The sequence below is a fragment of the Falco biarmicus genome, chromosome 1 (assembly GCF_023638135.1).
Source record: "Falco biarmicus isolate bFalBia1 chromosome 1, bFalBia1.pri, whole genome shotgun sequence".
Lineage (NCBI taxonomy): Eukaryota > Metazoa > Chordata > Aves > Falconiformes > Falconidae > Falco > Falco biarmicus.
This window is the reverse complement of record NC_079288.1, coordinates 109,318,750-109,343,018: the sequence shown is the minus strand read 5'-3', so window position 1 is coordinate 109,343,018 and position 24,269 is coordinate 109,318,750. Positions and strand designations below refer to the sequence as shown.

The 24,269-nt window shown below is 38.0% G+C and overlaps 1 protein-coding gene across 8 annotated transcripts in view; it reads right to left on the bottom strand.

The window, feature by feature from the left end:
* The window catches only part of MAPK10 (mitogen-activated protein kinase 10), a 168,978-nt gene extending 145,675 nt beyond the window's left edge, over positions 1 to 23,303 (bottom strand). For 7 of the 8 annotated variants that reach the window (XM_056359835.1, XM_056359859.1, XM_056359817.1 and 4 more), the window contains exons 1-2: positions 22,970 to 23,303; positions 18,215 to 18,332 (exon numbers count right to left, since the gene is read on the bottom strand). The gene's annotated coding sequence lies outside the window, so the exon portion shown is untranslated. Of the gene's footprint in view, positions 1 to 18,214; positions 18,333 to 22,777; positions 22,935 to 22,969 lie in introns of those variants that run through there. The other variant, XM_056359843.1, reaches the window with a different exon arrangement.
* Between the last annotated feature and the right edge of the window lie 966 nt (positions 23,304 to 24,269).

The window sequence follows — 24,269 nt, the reverse complement described above, 5'->3', positions numbered from 1 at the left end:
GACACATATGACAGCTTCACTCAGGCACTGCATGAAGAAACAGACTCAGAGATTGTAAAGATTGAGCTCTACCAGTTAAGTGTTAATAATACCTGACACACATGGATGAGGATTAATCAGAAAGTTGTCAGGACTGTTATAATAATGGCTGCTTGAAATGCTGTTCAGTGGGACGGATTCTAAAAATGAAAATACAATCACTTAGTAGTAAATTGCAGTACTATCTTTAAAACTAACCATGAATAGTCATTACAGGGCTTGGGGGATGGGGGTAGGACAGAGTATTTCACATGACCCAGATCCTGGCTGTAGATCTACACAGATGGAATTATAGCTGTCTGGTATCCAATAACGAGATCTCTGTTTCAGGCTTACGCCTTTTATCTCACTCTTCGTCTGTAAATATTGGGAAGCAATGACAGTTATAAAGTTCAGCAGCTTTAGCCAAAAAACATGCTGATATTGCTAGGGTTGGAGAAATGCATGATGTAAATACAACAGTGCATATGGAAGGTTGTCAAAGATATACACTGAAGAGAAAACTGTGATTTCTGCCTGTGGAAACTTTTTTTTTTCCCCTGTGTGGCAATTACCTTTTTCTGCATTCAAACCTAATTTAATAATGTTCTTAATGCTGTGCTTAATTTTAAGTACCTGAATAGTCTGATTACTTAAAGTTAGACTTGTCAGGATGATTCAAGTTGCTTAAAATTAAGTACGCATACATTATCCTAGTAAATAGAGCTCTCTCTTTTTCAGTCCTGTGGGTAGTACTGGATCCAGAAATGCTGTTGACAGTAACAATAAAGCAGCCAGAAAGGAGAGAATGCAGCTGAATACTTTTTTCCATAACAAGAAATCAATAGTTGAGGATACCAATATTTCTCAAATCAAAGTTAAAAAGTTAACTGTATTCTAATAAAGCAGATGAGTATCTGAAATTTTGAATTTCTTCCTTTCCCTCTGTGGTACCCTGATTACATTGTCTATCTTGCTTCGCTCACTTTGCCGTTGTCTTATCAGTCCTCGTAGAGACAGACTAGAGTTATATCTAGTCTACTACTAACACTGACAATGCAGCAAAAAAGATTATATTCCTTCATATTAGAAAAAAAATCTTCCTTATTGTAGTTGTCCACTCCTAAAAATGAACTGAGAGGACTATTTTATTTTCTTTCTCCTTTCACTGTAGTCAGGTACCATACACTGTCTCACTGTCCCTTTAACCTGTGAGTCAAATATTATATGCTTGAATGCAAGTTCTATTTAATTAATTTAGGGGCAAATACTGCTTAGATATGGTAAGTACTTGAAGTACTAATGTGCATGAAGGCTAAATAGTTGTCAAAAATACCTTATGTACTCACATCTAAATTACCTCTCAGGAAATTACAGATTTCTCAGTCAAAATGTTTTGCCTATAAATTGCTAATGTTGAATTTACAATGCATATAGACAGATTTTTATATACTATACAACTACGCAGACGTTGTTATATGAGGAAAAGCCTTTTCAGCCATAGGGATGTAAGCTGTTGATCAATGTGAATGGCACCGATTTCTGTATTTGTGAATTCTGTACACACTACATAAATACTGTGATAACATTTGTCAAAAACATCAGTAAGCAACACCGGAGCAGAGTTTAAGGCAGAAGACATCAGCAGTCTCTGGCCACACCAAAACTCTCCCTCTCCCCAAGAGGTAGGCTTTTAATTTCCAGGTGGCTTCATCACTATTTATGATCTTTTGCTTCCAGGTTTTTTCCATTATTTTTTTCTTCTGAAGGAAGGAATGTTTTTCTATTCCTTGCTTGCTGCAGTATGCCTTTTATTGAGGCATCTAATTATTTATTCTGTGTTTCCCGCTGTGGTGCAGGTTAGGATATATTTCTGGAAATGGCTGGTTATAGATGCTTCCTGTCAATTTAAGCTCAAAAAAAGTCCTCAAAAATGCAAGGTCAGCTTTTATTTAGTCCAGCAATTTTACTCTACTGGGTTTTTTTTATTCATTAAATGCATCTTGATGAGGTCCACCTACCTACTTCCCAACAGAAAGGCAAGTTTTCCCTACAAAAACATGCAACTGCTGTTAGCTTGCTTTGTTTTCCTGCTTACACCCCTCTCAGTGGCATATGCCTGGAGCACAGAAAAACATCGTGGATAGGTTGTGTACAAAGTCTTTGCGCAGAAGAAACTGGAAATACTTTGAGCTGAGAGAACACAAAGTCCTTCAGATCCAGCTTGGGCTGGGCATTTTGTCAAGGGCTGGATCAAAGTGCTATATCCCAGCCAAGATTCAGGATCTTCCTGCCTGAACAGGTGAGCTGTGAAATAATAGATTGATCATGATGCTTTACTCAGCAAAAGTTCATGGATTCTTTTTATGGTTGTCTTAATCTCCACAGCTGCTGAGCACACAGAGAGACTTCTATCCTCCCAAAGGGTGATGCACTGCAGTTCTGCAGGCCTGTCTTGGGCCTTCACACAGCTGAAGTTCAAGGATCTACATTTATGTGCCAGAAAGGCACAAAAGCCCGTTCAGAAGAGAAACTACTATTTTTATGGAAAAATCTGAGCAGACGACCTCAGAAAAAAGGTAGACCAACCAACCAAGTCCTTGTCTTTCTCCCTGCAAATCTGAGATACACACTTTCTGCCACAATGCATGTTATTTACACAAAGCTTTTTTATCTACATTAAGCATTATTGAGCTCCCTTTTTTTTTTTCTTTTTTTCTGCTATTAAACCTTAATATTTAAGGATCTAGCCAGCGATCTGCACTTTAACACTGTGGTCCACACAGCTGAAGAAGTGTCCAGGAGCTGCCCTGTGCAATATTTGTCACATCAGAGCAGATCACTTACCCTCAATTATGCTTACCCAACTGTAAAATAAAGGCAATAACACTTATTTTTCAAAGTTGACATGAGGCTTATTAATGCTTTTAAAATGTTTTGTTATGCTTGAATGAAAAAGGAAATTATTATAAGTTTAAGTGAAGCTTAATTATAAAACTGTTAACATAAACATATTAGAAAAATGAACTCTGAATCACAAGCCAGCAATTGCTCACTTACTCTTCAAACAGTACAAGATTATTTGATATGCATTTTGCTATCACTAATCCCCACTTTTCTAAACCCTACATTTCTTTTCCACATTGAAGCTAAGAAGAGGCAACATGCAATTTAAATTTAGTGTCTAATCAATCAGTACCCATTACGTTACTTGTTGACATGCCACCACTGGAATTTTGATTACAAAAAATAGCCCTCATACAAAACTATTCTGTTTGCTACATACTAATTTAAGCTACGCATGCAATTGCCACTGGCACAACTCCTAACCTGGAAAACAGGCTATTTTACCAAGATCAACCTCCCAAGTTACCAAGACAACTTAAAAGTTGTAGTAAGATTCTCTTATAATGTTATACAAAAACACTAGACGTCACAGCTCGTCCTTTAATCAAACAACAATATAAAATCCTTTAAGTGGTTTGCTTAGAAGACAACTTAGGACTTAAAAAAGTATATGATACTGAAGATAGTACAGTTTTTGTTAAGGAAAGAATTGGGCAAAATTAACTTGCTTTTACCTAGTGTATTTTTCAAAACAAGTATTACTTCAAAATCCTTACTCCCAAATCTTCTTTAAATATGTTCTATGAGCTTAAGCTGTCACTTGTACAATGTATGCAAATAAAGACAGAACTCCAGGCTCATTTTCAGACAATAAACAGAAAGAAAAGTTAACTATCTCAGCCCATTCCCCTCCACCCCCCATCCACCCACATACTTGTACTTCAGAGACTCATCAGAAGAGGTAAAACCACCATAAAATCTGTTTAAATTAGGTACTGCTCACAAACCTTTTAAAAAGAGAGTATTTGACACTAAAACAATGTGTCTTTAAAAAGGCTCCTCTACAGTTCTATGTTCATGCTACTCCCTACCCAGAATTGGAATCTCTTTGTGATGGCAATGGTGGTTTTCAGGAACAGTCACATGAAAAGAAAATAAACACTTCATGCTGGGGAGGAGTGTGGTGAGGCAGTGTGTGAAGCAACAAAAAACCAAAACTGATGTCCAGCAAAAGACCTGTCTTGATATGAAAAGATGCATGAAAGGTGGTTGTCCAACATTAACCCAAATCAATTGTCTGTATCAGCAAATAGGATTTGAGCAAACTGAAGGAGATATTCATTCTTCACTGAATGCCAACAGGAATATTTCATCTAAATGAAATTTTGTAAGCTTAAAAATCAAGGCTTAAAAGGAAACACAGCTCTCTAGATTTACAACAGCAGTAAGGAAACTGTCAGTAAAATCAAGACATTTGTCAGTCTTGGTCATGAGATGCAACAGCATTCAGGTGTGGTTGGAACTTCCCTGGAAGAAGACAACACACAGCAGATTGTCACCACTGTCCCCTCTGCAGTGTTCTTGGAGCATCATCTCACATGTCACCCTTAACACCCCTCCTCAACCACAAGATGGGAGAGGCTAAATGGAAAGATAAGAGTAAATCCACCAAAATGATTTGACAGAACAGCCCCGATACCTTCTACACAAAGGGAAAATAAGGTTAAGTTGCAACAGTAAAGCATTAGTACTAACAAATCTCTGACAGACTAGAATATACATATAATGTCTGAGTTATAGCAGAGTGCTGCTGCAGAAGTAACCAGGAAAACTTGCAGTTAAGAACCAGAAAGTGCCTAGTTCTTTCTGCAGCTGTACCTTGTCTCCTTCCTCTGGCAGCATTCCAAAAGCAACTAATTCAGAGAGCCACAAGGTTATCCACTGGGTTGCTTGCTCTTCCTTCCTGAAATTTCCTTTAAGCGCTTTCACCACCTTCCAGACAACCTGGTTGAAGGCAAAGGCTTTGCTGGTTTTGAACTACCAACAGTGTCAGACACTTACAGTTTCCTACTCCAAACTTTATTAACCTATCAAAGTCATAATTTGAATGGGTATTTCAAATTCTGGTAACTAATTTTACTTGTTCCGTTGGCAGACTTCCCCATAGCACTGGCTTGTCCTACCAAACAATTTCAATGACAAAGGCTTAATATCATATTAGCAGGAGGCTTTTTCTGCCCTCTTCCACAAACACCCTTTACATTGTCCTCCATGTTTCTAGACTGCTGGTTCTGCAAGCATAGCACACTTGTGCTATGTCAGCTAGACTTATTGAATGTTTAACAAATAGTGACTATGTGAAAGTCTCTTGAAAAAAAAAAAAAAAAAAGGCAGCATGTCACATACAACATCAAAGCTATCATGCCCTGGACTCCAAGAACAACCGTGTCAAAGTTGCTGCCATTTGGCTTTGCTCTGCACATTCTTCCCTTTCTCTTCTCCTTGTTTTTACTCTTGGGATAACATTACATTTCAATACCAAACATGGTACTTTGCAAACAAACAAACTATCATATGCAAGGACAAATCAATTCATTCACTGACTTAATTTTAAGTCTCACAGCCAGCTATGATTTACTACATATGCTATTTATTTAAAAAACCAAGACTGACAAGTCAATGCAAATAAGCAACACTGATGATGCACTGTGCTAGAGAATTAAGCTATAAAATTCTATAGCATGGAAAATAGTGCAAAATATCACAAGCACAGAGGCCAAGTTCTGTGTCCTGAGGAAATCACTTTGTATTCCACAAATTTACTGCGTTTTATATGTCACAAAAAGAAATTAAAATAAATCTCTGCATAGCTTTTTTTTTTTTTAAAACTCCCCATTATATGTGTTATGGGGAAACCATCATTAAAAGGCTGACTTATAAGATGTAAAAAAGTAACTGAGTATAAGGACTAAGTGCCAAAAAAGAACTTTCATACCAAAGCAACACCATTTCCTGATGGTAAATTTGATCAATTTAATGGCAGCATCTGTTCTTTTTGATAAGTAAGCAGATATATTTTGGGCCTCAGCCTAAGTGAAAGAAAATGCTTGCATCCCTTACTAAAGAGCAATATTTAACACGAACTCATAATACCAAAACTATAATGAAAATCTTATCATTCCGATGACTTGCTAGCCTAGCAGAAGCTTTGAGCCCAAATATTTCTTTTTACTATAGGAACAAAGTGATTCTAGACATGAACTTCACATTATCTGTCTGCAGTATTACTCAGTACTGAAGATGGAATAATGGCTTAGATCCCTCTTGACACCATTTTTTATTTTCATACATGGTAATAAAGACCAGAAGGTTTTATTTATGCACAACCATGAAATCTACCAGGAGATACACTAATATTTTTTACCATGAATATAAATCAAAATTTTGAGATTTATGGCTGGTTATATATTCATTAAAACTCATGTAAACAATATCAGGTTGAGGTGTAATCAACATGAAAAAATCTTTCCATGGGTTTAGGTGTAATGAACATTACAAAGCTCTTCATGTGCCATTAAGTGCAATGATGTAACAGATTATAAATCCAACATAACGTCACAGTGAAATAAAAGTCTTATTTTCCTTAAAACTCATTCTGCCCTTATCTTGCTATGTCTATCCCCATTCTGCCTCCATCTAGCTGCCTAGCCTGCTAGTTATCTTTACATATTCCTGTCCTTGGGAGCATTGATACACAGTCTTTCCAAACTACAGCTTGGTGCTACAACACAAAATTCCTGGCGGACAGAGACATTCCCTTTCACAGACAAACAGAAGGCATTCAAAGCACTCTCTCAGATATTTCTCAAGTTCCAGCTGAAGCCTTGCATTAGAACATAAGGACTGAAAATAAATAACAACATAAATTTGAAGTGTCAAAAGCAAGTGCCTCATATGTCAAAAAAGACAAAAAAACCCAAAACACAACAGGCAAAAGAAATCTGTCAAAACAAAGGTACGCTTTTTTTTTTTTGTCTGTTCTATCTCTTCACCAGTCAGAGACATGGTGCCCAGTGAACTGAAACAGTTACTGATTTCTGGGCTGAACAGGAGCAAGACAATTTTGAGAATCTTCCAGAGATTATGCTATGCAATGAATTAAGGGTCTACTGACTGTATGAAGTAGCATCCTAGGCAAGGAAGCCCATTTCGTTTCCAGCACGGCTACTGAAGTGTCTTGTTACAACCAAGCTTTTCAAGGTACAGATACAACTCGAATCTGAATTTTAATCACAGAGGTGAATTTTCACGCTATTGTGTTGAAGAAGTCACTTAACTTTCTTTAAAGCTTTTAACATCACACTTACTTGTTACTTTGAGTTGCACTAGATACAAAATGAGCCTTTAGACCTAACCCAAAATTATGCTGTTGCTTTTTTGAGTATTCCACACGATATTACTTTGAGCATCTGTTTTTGGAAATATGCACCAAACCTTTTCAAGGACAATTTCTAACACAGAACTGGCAAAGGATGAAACTAAAAAGCAACACATTCTGAAAGGAAAGGGCAGACACTGAAAAGGAACAGATGTGATGGATGCAAGACAGCAACAGAGAAGGTACAAGTTTTGTGGTAAGACACAGCAATAAGAATAATTTGATTCTGGAGCATGTTTTTATTTCAGAAGCAAGTTCTAAGGCAAAATATTGGTAATCCTGATGGCTGAAATAAAAAGGAAAGCTTCCTCCTCTTCACCTGCCCAAAGAACTCTGGATGGGCTCAAAAACAGAGTTCTGCTGACATCTGCAGAAAGCAGAGGAGAAGAATTTAGGGAACTAGTGGAAAGGCCACATGTTCTCTGTTATGGGGTTCTGGTTTTTTTCTTCCTATCTCCAAAGTAAATTTGGAAGACATTTCTGTTTGAAAGAAGTATGTAAGTAAGCACAAAAAAGTTTATAGCTATAATAAGGTATGGAAGACTAAGACAATTATGCCTAGCATTTGTGCTTCACCATTATGTAAGATATTAACTTTCACCTTTATCATGCGAAAAAGATTATCGTGGAAAAAAGATGAAGGGCATGAGACAAAGTCCTTGTAAATGATGATGTAGCAGAATCCCTTCAGAAGATCCCTGCATGCAAGAGAACTGTGTTTGTGAAAATGACGTGTATTTTAATACAAGTTCTTAAATTGCAGACAAAGTCGGCAAAGCGGTAGCATTTATCTAGAACAGCAAGAAACGGAGTAGGTGGTGGAACAGAAGTAGCTCTCATCACAAGATCAGAAGAAGCTTCAATTGGGCTTTGTAACCCAGCAGGACAGGTAACAAAAACTTGAGGACTGATGACACCAAACTCTGTCTGAAGCATTACTGCAGAAGAGAATAAGCATGCAACTGCTAGGTCAGGTTGCTCAATGAAAACAACTGCTGTGAAATAGCATTAGCTCTACATCGGGAGCATTGGTTTGTACTCTGTTTTTCTTTTCATAGAATGGTTTGAGTTGGGAGGGACTTTTAAAGGTCATGTAGTCCAACTCCCTAGCAATGAGCAGGGACATCTTCAACTACATCAGGTTGCTCAAAGCCCTACCCAGCCTGACTTTAAATGTTTCCAGGATGGGGCACCTACCACCTCTCTGGGCAATGCGTTCCAGTGTTTCACTACCCTCATGTAAAAAAAATTCTTCCTTATACCTAGTTTCAGTCTACCTGCTTTTATTTTAAAACCATTACACCTTAGTCCTATCACTACAGGCCCTATTAAAAAGTCTGTCCCCATCTTTCTTATAAGCCTCCTTTAATTATTGAAAGGATGCATTAAAGTCTCCCTAGAGCCTTCTCCAGGCTAAACAATCCCAACCCTCTCAGTCTTTCCTGATAGAAGTGTTCCATCCCTCTGATCTTTTTTGTGGCCCTCCTCTGGATCTGCTCCAACAGGTCCATGTCTTTCCTGTGCTGAGGACTCCAGAGCTGGATGCAGTACTCCAGATGGGTCTCACTAGAGCAGAGTGGACTTGCTAATTAAACTGATTTATGCTTACAGATGATCAAAATTAGCTCACTGAGAACTAGAAAGTTTCTCTGCAATACTTTCAGGTCTGCAATCAGAGGTCAAACTTATTTTAGTGATCACCACTTACATCCCAATTTGGACTTCACTACTGACAGTCAAATCCTGACAGACAGTTTAAGATTTTTTTTTTCTCTTTACTATTAATAAATAAATCATTATCATATATGATGGGCTACTGCTTGATTTACGTACCCTGGGGTCTCTAAGTAGCAATTGTATGTATAATATTTTTTGTCATTTTAAAACTTGCTACTATTGCCTTCACCTTGTTAAAGGCACACCTGCCTTCACCAGTGGGTCCTGTTCTCTTCTGCCACAATTCAACATTGCTGCTTTAAAAACACCCCAACAATTCCAGCCTGAACCAGCTCAAAAAGTCTGCTTTGATCTATTCTGTATACTCTTACCAGTTGTGTAAGACAGAGCTCACACAAATTAATCATTAGTCCAAAAGTACTCTTCCAGTGGGGAAAAAAAACAAACAGTGGTACTCGCACAAGGATTAGCAATTCAAGTGCATTTGACATACCCTGAAATCTTGGGTATCATGACTCAGCTATAATTTTCAAGGCTACTAAAGCCTAAATTGATAATAGCTCTCTTCTTTGCAGTTCTCTCCAGTTACTGAAACTTTGAAGCCATGAAGAAAAGCATCTGGTCCTGTACACTAGCTAAACCCTGAACAAAAGCTGCAGCATAGATACTTCAGATAACAGCTATCACTGACTATTACACTGGACAGTATGAGATGTTCCTCACTACTGCAAAAGGGACTTGAGAAAGAGGAAGGAGAGGGATGTATACTTTTATTTTCTTTTCATTAACACCACCAGAATCTGTTGTCAAAAAGTTTATGTTCCTGATATGATTCAAAATTTGAACCAAGTTTTAATTCTACTTCCATTCATTGACAAAAAGAACAAAAAACTAAAGAGAGTAGCCTGATAGCCTCAGAACAATAAAAATAGACTGCACAGCACAGGGGATACATAAAGATTGACTTTGTATATACTGTTTCCATGACCCCACCAAGCTCTGCTTCGCTGGTTAATTGGTATGGACTACCTAGAGCCCAGATCATTCAGATGAATAAACCCTTGAGCCAGCTAGCCAAGTCCATTCCAAGTTTCAGGTAGAAAAAGATTTGAGAAAATGTGTGTGCATCTAAACTGACTGTGGGAGATGCAACCCAGGGCAAATTCTCCTTCCAACTACACACCTTCAAATACAATAAAATGTGTCAGAAAGCTTCCTTATATATAAGAACTATATTTCATATTATAATTTTAACACTTGATAGCTATTTGGAGGGATCTTGACAATTACTTTCTAAAATTAAGTAAGTAGTACTTCCCAGGTCACATTCTATCTGGTAAGGATGCTAGGCAGTCGATCCATGCATAACTGCGTTTCCAACAAAATTTGCTGTAACATATATCCTACCACTGCTGGCACCAAAATTTTTTTCTGTGATTTTCCTATTGGTTTGTTTCCTGGAGCCCACCTTAGGTTTTTGCGCGCTTTTGGATCCCACAGGAAACCTTAACATTAAGACCCAAAGGTAGCCTACAAGCTCACAACGTAAAATCAAACAGCCTCTGAGTCTGAACATCTCACTCAATGTTTCTGAATACTTTGGGTTTGACAAAACTACTTCATATATGACAGTTTCAGCCACATGTAATGTTGAGAGCCAGAGAATTTTTTTCCACATTGATGAGATATATATAAGAGTTCAGAAATGAAGGTTGGGTGAAGTGGAGGAAAAGTCTGTAGTCTAGAAACTCAGTCTCCATCTAATCAGAGAAGAAATTTTCTGCAACAAACCTAGTGCCACTTAAACAACATTAAATTAAACCTACAGAATGCAAATCTTAACTGCTGTAAATCACCCCATTCTTACTGCAATCAATGTAATTATGTAGAGGATGTGAGCCTATGCATGTAAGCTCAACTAACAATTGCCACAGCTACCTAAAAATGCCAAAACCAAGCAGATATCCTTGATTTTACTTTTTTCAAGTCCCCAAAAGAAAAGCAGAGAATTGCACTACAGGTTTGTTAGATTGAAGAGTATACCCCACCTTGAATAACTGTTTTTATCATTCCCATTTGTACAAACACATAGGTATTTTTTTGACATTCTTCTGTCATGAAAGTCATCCACCAGATTCTCTTCACACAGCTTGACAGATAATAAAATTAATTTTAAGTACAACAGCAAATCAAGCATTCATGATGCCATAAAAACATCTATCTACACATTGATAACTGAAATCAAACAGAAAATTAATGCAGGCATTTAAGCAGCATTGTGATTCACAATTCAATCATGCAGACCTTTTTCAGGAAAGCTCAGAGAGGATCTTTTGGTTATTTTTGTTTCAAGAAAATCAGCATCAAAATGTATTTTTCTTTTTTGCGTGCCCCCCCCCCCCTTTTATTATTTATTTAATGTTCCTATTTAAGGATAGGAGCCAATCTTTAAACTATCTCTGAATTTTCTGAGGTAAATTATATAGACAGTATGAATTAGTGAAGTTAAAGGTAAAAACCTGCCAACAACAGTAACCACTTAGGTTCAGAGAAAAGAAATTGCTTTGAGAGTACAGGGACAGAAACATTTGGATACCATTATAGGTCATTATGTCATCTGGTTCTGATGTGCAACCAAGTCAAACCTTCACATCCACTCTCTGAGACACAGGGTAATTAATTCTTCCCTGCTTTCTCTTGTGTGCCCTGTTTCAATCCTAACAGCTTACAAGGCAAGAAAACCCTCCCATCCTTCTCCCCTCTCATGCAGTGTTGGAAGGCCAGAACAGAGAGCACTGACATCGGCTCAGCCCACCCTATGCACTACTCAAGGAAAGCAACCCTACTAGCTGAATACCTAACTGGAGTTACAGCCAGAAACAAAAGCATTAAGGGAGCAGATTAGGAAGTCTCTGTATCATATTCTGCACGGATCTTGATGAACTAGCTTGGGATAGTAGCCATGTTAACACAAAGCTACATACATGATAAATTATTTCAGAGTCTGCTGTATAAACATTACCTTTAGCAATGATTTAATATCTGCTATGAATCAAAACTTCTTATCAGGATGCTATTATGTCTTCATAGTACTTTCAAAACCCCTGCAGTCTTACAGTGGGTTCACACGAGAAATTTTTATTTTTCTGGGATAAGATTACTATCTACACCTGACAAGCTGCACTTGTAATGCAGCCAGAACTTGTTCTTCATACTAAGCACCTAGAAAAGAGTTCATAAAACACAAATTGGGCAGAAAATGTTGAATTACCAAACAAATTTTTTAACACAAAGAAACAACTTCTGTCTCAAAAAAAATCAGCCTTCTGGAATACAAAAGGACACATTAATAATTGCTTATCTTATTCTCACTTTCCTTCACCAAATATTTAGCTAATGGCTACTGAGGACAGAAGCCTTTGCTAGATGGATTCTTCCTGTGAGACTACTGGCTATTGTTAGATTCTTATTTTTCTTTGAAGAGATAAAATTGTAAGCCTGAAGAATTCTGATTCTTATAAAACAAAGCCAGAGCTATTCAAAATCCAGCAGCTCAAGAATGCCTATTTAATAATTACATCTCCTCAAACTCATCACAAGTGAATTGCTCTTAGTAATTTTGTAGGAATTTAGAGCATATTAAGAACGCACGAGTACTGCACCATGCCTGCAAAGTTCACTCTCTTCTTGCCAACCTGCTACCACACAGCAGTCTGCATCCAACACAACAAGGATACTTCACGTGCTGTAGATGAGGTTGTGGATGTACGATGAGTTTAAATAACCTCTGGATAACCTCACCCTTCTGGATAGTCCTCCATCATGCATGTGTGCCTTTGATCCCTCACTAGTCTGCAACACTCCATCCCAACACACAGTAGTTGAGAGAAGGTTCATGACATTAGCATCATACTTGCTGCATTGCATCGATAATCCTGTACATCTCTCTTTTACTTTTTACTCTTTTTTTTTTTTTTTTTTTTTAAATAGTTGCCCCAAAAGCTTAAAGCAGCTAACCTGAAGTATAGCGGTTAGCATACTGGTGGCTTCAGGCAGCTTGACCTAAGCCTTAGTGCAGTGAGCATGAATGTGCTAGCTGATGCTGCCAGTACTGCAGATGCTTCTCTCTACAAGAGCTATGCTCTTCACTCGCAGTCAATGCTACCCATTCTTCCTGATACACACAACAGCAGAGGGAAGGTGAGCAGAGGAAAAGCTGATGGTATTACACAGTATGTTCAAGTTTCTGCTCCTGTTGACAGATTGCAATAAGAAAAAGCTCTTTTGCTAAGAACAGTAGACACAGAAATAGGCACAGAGTCAACACACCATACTGACTAGTCTAGAAGAGGAAGCAGGCAAAATATTTCCCCCTGTGGTTAGAAAATACTTCCCACCACTTTATATAATATGGGTTCATATGCCATACCCATTAACATAGCTGAATTTACTGCTGTCTTGGTCTCCTTTCCACCCTTCTGCTGGCACCATTCTCTGTGTTTTTTATTATTGATTTGGCATTTCCACTTATTCTTCTGCAGGCTATTTGAATTATTTTAATACAACTCATAAGGATCACAGTGAAAAACTGCTCAAAGGTTCAGAAGATATTTGTCTGACATTCTACTCCCATATTCCACAGCAATAGTCCTGGATATTTTCCAAAAGGTTGAGGGGGAGCCTGCCAAATACTGAACTAGCCTGCCAGGTTGCACAGTTATTTTTTCCATCAGCAACTCAAAAAACACAGCAGGCACACAAATGTTTTGTGTGATATGTTCACAGGTCACACCTGGTACAGGGAAGTAAAGTAAGTTCACTCCTTTTCAATAAGCACAGACAGACATATGGCAGAATAAAAGCATTTCATTTTGTATTTCAAAGTGAAATTAAAACAACTAGAGATCCCCAAAGACAGGCATCTGCACTTGAGTTTTTTAGAAGAATTTCATTTTTACTTTTTAAATGAGCAAATACCTTGGCTTTTCCTAGGCCAATCCAGGCAACTGGAGGCACGCAGACACAGATACAGAACAGAAGTATGTCTGTGTCTTTACAAGCATTTAGAAAGACAGCAAATCTTCACTTTCCAACTAACTGTAAAAATAATTTTTTAAGACTATCAGTCCCAGAAGTCTAAGAACCATGTTATATGCCCCCAGAATTCTAAGATACCACTACAGAATCATCTTGGTGGGAGAGTTACACATTTTTGAAGCCTCAAGCATTCATATACTTAAGCTTTATTTTGATGTTGTTTTGTTTTTTGGGGTTTTTTTCCAGGAATAAGGATGAAAACCCTAATTATTATTAAAAAAAAAAGCTCATAGTTTCTCATATGTATGTGACACAGCCTAGGGCATTAAAAACCCCAAATACTGCAAGAGGTGACAATGCTGCATTTCAGTATCATTTAATTAAAATACTAATCTTACAGGCTGCAGGGATCAGTAAAGACAAACCAAAGATGGAGGGAAAAGGGATATGAATCAGAATGAGAAATAACAGGGGAAAATAAAATGCTGTCTGTGCTTAAAAGGGAGTGAAAAAAATCCTACAAAACAATATCCTGAGGAGACAAAAAAACCCCAAATCAACAAACCCAACCACAAACCAAAACCAAATAAAGGAAAAAGAATCAACAAGAAGAGTCAGGAAAATTCCCTTATATGGGTATTTCCAGTAAAGTTTATTAAAATAAAAGGTGATGAAGTGGTTCCACTGAAAAGTTGGTAATTCAAAGTGAATATCTCAGCACTTTCTGGAAAACAAAACATCCATCCTCCTTGAAGAGCAGGGAAGGTGAAGAGTAGGGAAGGTGAACAGTTAAAGCATTGACAATTACAGGTCACTTCTGGAAAACCTTTGTATGAAGTTGATCACATGACAAATAGCTTTTGAAAATATGCTAAGGCAACAATTCTCAAATGGGAAAAATGTTGCTCATTACATCACCACCATCAATAACAGATAACAAATTTTTACATTTATCACATGCAGAAAATTTAATATAAATAGGCTTTTTCTATCAGAGAAGCAGAACACAGGTTTCTCAGAGAAAATGTGCTCTGAGCTCCTCTGATACAAGTCTGGTGTAACCATATTAAACTCACTAGAGCTATTTTTACATTTACTTGGCTAGATGGAGTTTAGAATTTCTCTGTGCACTTAGCACTTACACAGGGAAGAACATAAGAGAAGCCAACACAATGTTTCATAAAAACATGCAACTTTGGTTGCAAAATACCAAGCTAAGACTTTGTGAAAAAGAAACATTTGAGGAGCTTTCTATAAAAGCTTTTTTTTAAAAAAAATTACTTTATCCCCCACTTGTTCATCTGCATAGATATATTAAAGCCTCTCACATGATTTCTACCAAAGTTATAACTCAGCTTTAAAAAACTCCCATCACCCATAGCACTAACCTTATTTTCATGTTAAACAAAAGAGCCTAAGTTTTTTCATTACCTGCTCTTTTTTGTGACGAATACTGCTAAGTATTTTTGTTCTCCAAATGATACTTTTCCTGACCATTTTTAAAAGCTGCTTGACAGTTAATTTAACTGTGATGGTTAGATGCTAGTGCTAGATGCTTTTAGACCTGGTTTCTGATTTCACATACAAGTTCCACAGTTATAAAGCTTGCATTTTCGTAGAAGAAATGGTTGGATGCAAAATACAGTTATGCATTCAAAGTGATTTGTATGCCTTAATGATCAATATTAACTGAAGAGAACCTCCACAGAAAGCGTAAGCATTTGCACATCAAGGCCCCAGATTTCCAATTGTATTTGCTTCATGCATGTGTACAGGATTGTATCCCTAATTCATACACATAAAATACTTAAAATACATGCTAAAGGATTGTATTATATGCTGAAGACACCTACAGACATATTCTGTGGAGCTTTAGCTTCAGAACAAGACCTTGAACTCTTTAGTTTCTGTTTAAAACGTTTAACTATTTTTGTCTATTAAAATTATGTCAGCTGGGAGGAAAACTTCTCAAGCAGCTCCCTACCAATGACATCTGTGAGTTCTTCTGATTCGTATCGTATACCATTTCTGAAAACCTGCAGTTTATTTGTACTGATTACCTATCACAGAATCTAAATTGTGAAGAACAAAGCTGGACAACATAGCTTAGATGTGCACTGAACTCAGAGAGAAAGTACACTGAACAGAGCCATTGGTAAATGCTTCAAATACCACACAGCAATATCAATAGTTACAACATTAAGACAAAGACTTCCTGGTGACCTGAAGGAGAAATTATCAAGTCACACTGCTTGTAGACAGCATTGCATATACTACTAAATGTAAAATTGCTGAGAGTGGGAATTATCATCACCCAGCTTCTTCAAAAAGATGTTTCTACATATGCAGCAATTTATAAAATGTTAATGGAGAGAGGAACTGAACTGCCATGAGTATGGGCTAATTGTATTAACATGTGCACAACACCACTGTAGCTACTGTTCATTATGGACATGTTAACAAAATCCCTTATTTGCACAACCCTACCAATTACTATAAATCATATATACTTTGCTGTGGCCAGTTTATTTAAAACACTCATTATCTGCAAACAGCAGGTTATCTATATGGTCCTAAACACAGAAATTTAAAAATAAATAAATAAATGGTTGTATGGTTTTGGGCTTCATCATGGATTCAAAACTCACCCAAACTGATTCATATAAGAAAGGTTAAGTGTCACAGTTTTTATAGCCCACATATTAAACCAAGAAGAAGGCTAGCCTGCTAAGAAGAATTGCCTTAGGACAAATGCAATAGGCCTTAAAAACCATAAGTTAAAAATAGTAGTAATATAGGGTGGTCGTAAGTTCTACATAAATGTTTTGCTTCCATTGGATGTCTACAAGTCAAGGACATGAGCACCCAGACTGGGACTCCTCATGGCACAAATCACTATACAAGTCCAATGTATGGTTTCTCCCACAGGGAAACCCCTTCGGCTTCAACAGAACAGATTCTTTCAATAGACTAGTAGGCTCTGCTACTTTCTCTCTTACTTCACTCCAGAGCAGAGTCAATTTGATTTAACTGACACCTGTTACATTTTTTTTTCAGCAGCTCTATCAAGGATGAAAATGACATGCCATCAGAGCACTCATTTCATTACTGTTGTATTAGCCACGTACCACTACTACCCACCAGTCAGTACGTACTATGTGTTTCCACCTCTGACTGAACTGCAGTTTACAACAAGTTCTATCCCCTAACAAGACAGCAGAATCTTTTTAGTGACTTGGACCTACGCTTTATTTGTGTAATAACACCAGGAATAACATTTGATGCTGGCTATTGTTAAAGGCCAAATCACACAAGATCTGCTTGAAGTCTACAGATCAGTTTGGATCTGTGGAAGTTCCTTTTAAAGCTGCTGGCTTTCAGTTTATGCTGGTTATGGTGAGTGCAGCTGACAAACATCTAGCTAGCAATAGGGGCGGGGGGAAATGAAGATAAGCTTGTTTTGAACAGAAAATTGGTTACCTTCAAGTGTTACAAGGTTGCACAATAATCCCTTTGTGATTACATGAGACACCTAAGAACAACTCCTCATCTCCCAAAGGTATACCAAAGCCATCTTACAGGAATTATCAGGATCAAAATTACTTATTATGCATGAAATATGCATTGAAATTAAGGGCAGACTCCCAGATATTTAAAGCCACAGAGTACTTTTAAAAAGGCTATTTGCTTTCCATCACTACTCTCACAATTTATTTTCCTGTCCAAGGATAAAGAATACATGCAAAAAAATTCTGTCAGTATTCCTTAGTCTTCAGTCATCTCAAAGAGAAATTAGAAAACCCTTCCTCTCACCCACCCCAAATCAAAGTGATGCAAAACCTTAATTACAAAAATTGGTGTAAAATAGTGGCTATATCAAACCCGGAACACTGCAGATACAGGATTTTTTTTTTTTTTTAATTACTTTGCTGTCTTCACACTTACAGCAAAACCATACTCCTAATGCACTCTATGCGATAACTACATGTTCAATGAAGAAATGATACACTTGAAAAAGGTTTTTGAAAGAAGACAGCATTATGCTCATGTGTATTAAAAATTACTGGAAGTTTTAATGTTGGTTGTCTGTCCCCGTCCCCCTGTCCCCCCAAATAAAAATCAGCATGCACTTTGGCATTAAGCACTACTTTGTTTGCTAAGGAGTAAGATTTAATAAATAATGCATTGTTGACTCACCACAGCATGTGCTATGTCTCATCTATAGGGAATGGTTCAAAGGCATCAACTTCATGCATGGGTTGCCATAGCTGATATTTGGCTGGCCTGCTGCTGGTACAAGTTTCTAACACTAGCCCTAAGCACACACAAAAAAGAGAAAGAAATATTTAGGGTTTATTTTTCAAGTCTGATAGACACAGAAAAAGCTCAGAAAACTAAGCTAACCTGGAACGTCAATATTTGCACATCATGTAACAAAGACTTAAGATTTTCCTCTGATAATACCGTAAAGCATCCAGTTACAGACAGAATGCATACCATAAATTTCCCCTTCTTCCATGCAAAGAAAAAAGGCTGGAGATAGGTAATAATGCATAATGAAGAGTTGTTTAAATGGGAGAGAGGTGTCATGGTTATTTTCCCAAAGAAATAAAGAAGGAAAAAAAAAAGAAAAAAAGATAAAAATTAAGGTAGGCAAACACTAGTACTCAAGAGCTCATATTCAAGACTGTTCAAATTTCAACTGATGGCACTAAAAATCGTAAACTGTTCTTAAATAATTATTTTTGTTTCTATCCTATCTTTCTCAGGTTGGATCTTCAAATTTCTCTTTAGAATAAGGAAAAGCAGAAACTTTCACTATAACAAGTTATGATTTGTACAGTTATCTGTTACCAATGCTTGGGGATTAAAATTAAATTTGACTGGTGACATATTGCACAGTTTTTAAAGCTGTTCATAATGGATACATACAGGCATAAGAAAAGGCCTGTGAATTACTACTACTGTTTATCAAATTAGCATCCTCTTAAAATCAAACAATAAAACACATAACAAAATATGGTCAACAGAGAAAGTGCTTGCAGGTGAGAAACTTACAGACAACCTCCAGAAATGTGGCAAAAAGCAAATGCTGCGGCATTAAGACAGTGAATGACAGGAGGAACAATCAAGCATGCACCGCTCTGGTCTAATCACTGAACAAAATCAGGTGACCAACAGGAAGGTTTGGGCAACATTTTCTTACCACTGTTTAACAACATGTTCACAAATACCTCAGAAGAACTAAAGCTTTCTACTAAGAATAGAAGATTAAAAATCCTTATGAGAAAACAACGGCTTAATCAGAGAGGGCCCACTACACTTCACTGAACTGGTACAAGAGTTGCACATACTCAGGCTCCCTGAAATTCCACTTCAAACTGTAGTTCCTAATTTCCTGACCTCTTAGTGCAGAATCCTGGTGAAGCAGCTATTGACTTGGCTGGAAGGCTCTTCTGGTCCTCCAACTTCTACTGCTTATTGCAACGTAAAAAGCTGACAGCAGTCCTGGGAGACTAAAACATCCAAAATTTCTCACGTCACTACTGTGATGAGAGCAAGGGTCTGCACTCATCATCATCCTCCTCTGCGCCTTGGATAGGAGAAAAACATGGAAGCCTAAAAATACAACATCTGCTTTTTCTTTTTCTTGCTGTAACAAGGGCTCTGACTCTGTCCTATGCTCCAGGCATGGCCAGGGATATCTGAAGATACACAGAAGCTAATGACTCCACACCCCTTCTGTAGAGATGAAGCTGAGAACATTCCGCTGCCACTAGTGAGTTCATGTGCCAAATCTCTTACTAAAAATCTCACTATATAACAAAAAAGACTGTAAAGTATCAGGATTTTAATTTCTTATCCTTTGCTTCTAACAACTAGGCAAGACTGATTCTAAAGCTTGCTAACAAGTCTACAGCTATCAGGCTAAAACACAGTACAGCAACTCAAGTAAAGTTGTGTACCTTTTGCAAATGGTGGACAGGGGACCACTAAATTCCATCCCATCCCCTGTAATGCTTTTGATTTATAATTTAATCTCACTATCACAGCCCAGGAGAAAGGAAACAGCCCAAACACCTAATATTTCACACTTCCAGTTTCAGACCCATCCGTTTTAGATAGTTACTTAAGTACAAGAGATTTTTTCTGTGAAAGACTGGTTTTCGTATGTTTGTCTCCACAGACGGTGCTGCAAGAAAGAAAGAACTCACAGCAAATGCAGCATTCTCTCCTTTAACTAGTGCCCTTTTATGAGGGTTAATTTTTCTTGCACGTGGCCTTCAAAATCATAAGCATGCAAGAATCATAGAAAAGGGTAGCAGAATACAAGCATTGGAAACGTTGGAATTGGAAAGGTTATACGTTTATTCAGTACTATGGATCAGTGAAGTCTCTCTCCTTTTCGCCTGATGACATAACAGCACAGCAGCTGTGGTAATACAGCAATCACTAGGCTTTTAGGTCATCAACTCTAGTACTGCTAGAAGCTCTAAATGTAACCAGTGGAATGTGAGGTATGGAATGCCTGCCATTCAAAAAAATAAATAAATGACTTTGTTTTGAAAATTTATCAACAAGCTGGCAATACTTTCTGTTATTCAAGAATCGTCCAAAGAACTGGGTAGCTTCTACTGAACAACACTTTAAGAGGCAATCAATTTTAAAGCTAGGGACGTTCCTCTAAAGACAGCTTTTCTGCCTTCCAAAATTTAATAAAACTATGGTGTCGTCTGCAAAAGCAATACTAAAACCCCTCCTTCTTTGGGCCTGCTCTAGCTCTCCCTTAAATTGCATGAGTTTTGCAACAGACTGCAAACTAAAAGTGAGCTTCTGACATTCTCCAATACCACAGCAGGGAAATTTCATAGCTCTCCCTTTGCTTTCACAAGCAAAGTACTGTAACACCACTGGAAGGTATTTTTATATATATGAAAATATATCAATATAATTATTGATCCAGTACTATTAAATCTCTAAATAATGGCTGCAAACCTGCCAACCACCGACAGCGGGGCAGGGGGGAACCTACAAAAAACCCACTCACCCCTAAGGCCTGCTCATAAAAAGCCCTTTCAGTGTGCACACATATTTCTAATGATGAGAGGGACATTTTCTAATACCGAGCAGGCAGCTGAAGGCAACTTATTTTTCATGTTAAGTGATTTTTGCCCTTATCCTATTTAGGGACATCCCTATAATCCCAAGACACCTCAACAAAATCGTAATTACAGCAGGACCCCAACAAATTATGTGTACTCTGAAACAGCAGGAGAGAGCAATGCACAAGAGTGCAGTTTACTGAGAGCCACGAAGAAAGAATATTGTTTAATGGCTAAGGTCAAATCACCCTTGTCATTCACATCTGTGTCCAGTAAGAGAAAGTCAGTAAGTTGCGCCAATTGAAAAGTTACTTCTACGCCACCTTTCCTAGCAGGAAGAGTAAGCACACAGCAGAAGCACCATGGAAGAAAATACTACTGTAGAGTGTTCCTGGCTAGTGACTACAGAGCAATGTTCTGAAAGAGGGTTAAAATACCAGAGGTTTTGTGCACTCCACTTTCCTCAAAGCACAGGAACAAAAGATAGCTTACATGTGGGCAAAGACAAACAGCCCTGTACAGTACCAACACCATCCTGTTCTATCCTAACCTTTCTCTTTTTCTGAAGCTGGCCTTGCATGACAAGCTCTGTGTCCTCCAGCAAGCTGATTTCAGACTTCTGATCATTTACAGTACGCTTATTTGCATTTTCCTCCTAAAAAAAAAAATAATTCTACTCTATGCCATCATTTTTTTCAAAATCTGTATTTTCATATAGTGTTGGTTTGTCTTCAAACAAATCTCTAGCAAAACTCACAGTGAACATATGAGAGAAGGGGAAGGCTGCATTGAGGGTATCATGAAGCTATGCAGCAAAAAGAGCCCACGTAAACAAGCTTACAATCACTCAGTACACAAATGGTGTGAAACATGCCCATCGTGGCTCACCGGAAGCACCGCCTGCTTATTAAACAATGCTGTAACACTTAATTATCCAAGTCAAATTTGTGTGATTTCTAATAAGGCCTCTCTGCAGTAAAAAACAAAAACAACATCTCTTCCTGTAGCAATAGCTTTTCTGTCAGAGGATTTCCCTGCAAAGCAACATTCATTTCACTGCAGTATCTACAGATTGTTAATTCTCTTTGCAAAATAACTGGCCTGTAGCACACTGTAAACACTTCCAAAAGCTCTCAGTGGTTCTGTAAGACTCAATGGGCTGCACTGTTCACTTGCATCTGAGAGTAATGAAGAAGAGTGATGATTACCTTAAAAGACCACTTTCATAAAACCAACCCCCATATCCAACAAGGTTTGTCAAACACTCACTTCTCCACACACACACACTTTTTCTTTTTTTTTTCTTGCATTCAACCACTTTGCAAAAGGCTAAGACTTCTGTTCTCTAGATCTTCTAATTGCTTATCATTATCCTGTTTTTAAAAAAAAATATGTTTATGAATTCAAATTTTATACGGCTCTTTATGGACTATATAACTCACACAATGCACTCATTCCTACTGAACTGCAAGGCAAGACACCTCCTTCCCCCATAAGCCCCCAAGCAGCGTTAGAGGTGATGAGGCTGAGTAAAACACTACTGTTTACATGAGCCAGCTGGTAAAGCACTATCACACTCCTGTCCATGATGTGCCTCTGCACTGCTCTCACAACCACCAGTCACCTAAATCATCCAAAGAGAAAAGCTCATACGCACCTGAACACAGGAAAATGATGGTTCTCTGGCCACAAAATATACAGCTGCAGCCTTCTTGCTTCGGTTAGCAGTTTACTTCATTAGCCTGTCTCTCTCTCTCCCTCTCCCCCATTTTTTTTAAACAGCAATCAATATTCATCACCCCACCCTGCAAAAGCAGTTAGTCATAGAATATTAGCAGCAACCACCTACCATTCCGTGCTTGCGAGCTATTCTCCTTGTCCAGAAACCTTTCCCCCAAACTGCGACTTTAGGTGGTATTTTTAAATCACATTCCAAACAGTGCCGAGGAAAAGATGGGCTATTTATAATAATAATAAAAAAAAAAAAAGATGGGTAGTTGGATTAAAGGTAAATCACTGTTTTCCTTAACTAAATAAAAGCCTGGGGGACAGGGTAGAGCAGAACAGAAAAGGGGAGGCAAAATGTCTGATAATAATGAAATAAAAAGGGGGGGGAAAGAGTGGCTTGCTGAATCACGCTCTTTCACTGCCTGGAAACCATTGTGCAGCGTGATGCTGGCTGTACCATTGTGGAACCTACCAGAGGAGACAGGCAGAGAGCTTGGGGAATGGGGCTGCTATGGCAACTGAAAGGAGCACACATGACGTCAAAGCACACAGAGGTCTCGCAGGGGGAGGGAGAGAAAAGTCTAATCTGCAGCCACAGCTACGGTACGCCCTGGTGAATCAGGGGACAGAGCAGACTGCAAAGGGAAGCTGAATAGTCTTCTGTAGCACTTACCAGCAGCGGCAGCTCGGGCATCTGCAGCATCGGGGAGCTAGTCAGCAGAGAGAGGCGATAGTAACAGCAGTGTAGATCTGCTCTTTTGTTTGCAGTAGCTGATATACAAAGGCATAAAATGCCCATCGCCCTAGAAATCATGCAAATATTTGAAATTCATTTAAGTTTCCTGCTTGGGCGGGAGGGTGTGTTAAAAAAAATAATAAATCACAACACATCTCCTCACAGTTATTGAGCACAACTACTCATGCAGCTATTGCTCACATGAAAAAGCAATGCAACTCTGAGAATAGAGTCCCTTAGAAACCCAAGGAACTGCTAAAGATCTCCCCATTATCGGTATGTTGTGCCCACTACTAGAGTGCCTCAAATCCTCAAACTAAAACCTTGCCACTTCTAAAAGGTCCCATTGCACAGAGGAGCTATTGCATTTCGAGCTCACAAAACTAGCAGAGGTGGCAGTGATTTCTGATGTTCTCAAGTTGAAAATTTACGCAAATGACATTTCTTGTGCATAGATCAAGCTGTAGGATGTCTCCTGTTTTCTGACATTAAAGAGCAAAGAAAGTACGCTGGTAAAACTACTACACTGAACTAGACTTCCATGAGATTTAGGCTGGGATAAGAGCTAGCCAGGAATACAGTAAAATTCTATCTTGCTGGAATACCTGTGTTCTTTGGAAAACAAACCAATTTTGTTCAGTGTATCAATTACATTGATAGATAGCTCCAAGGAGCTCACTACAGC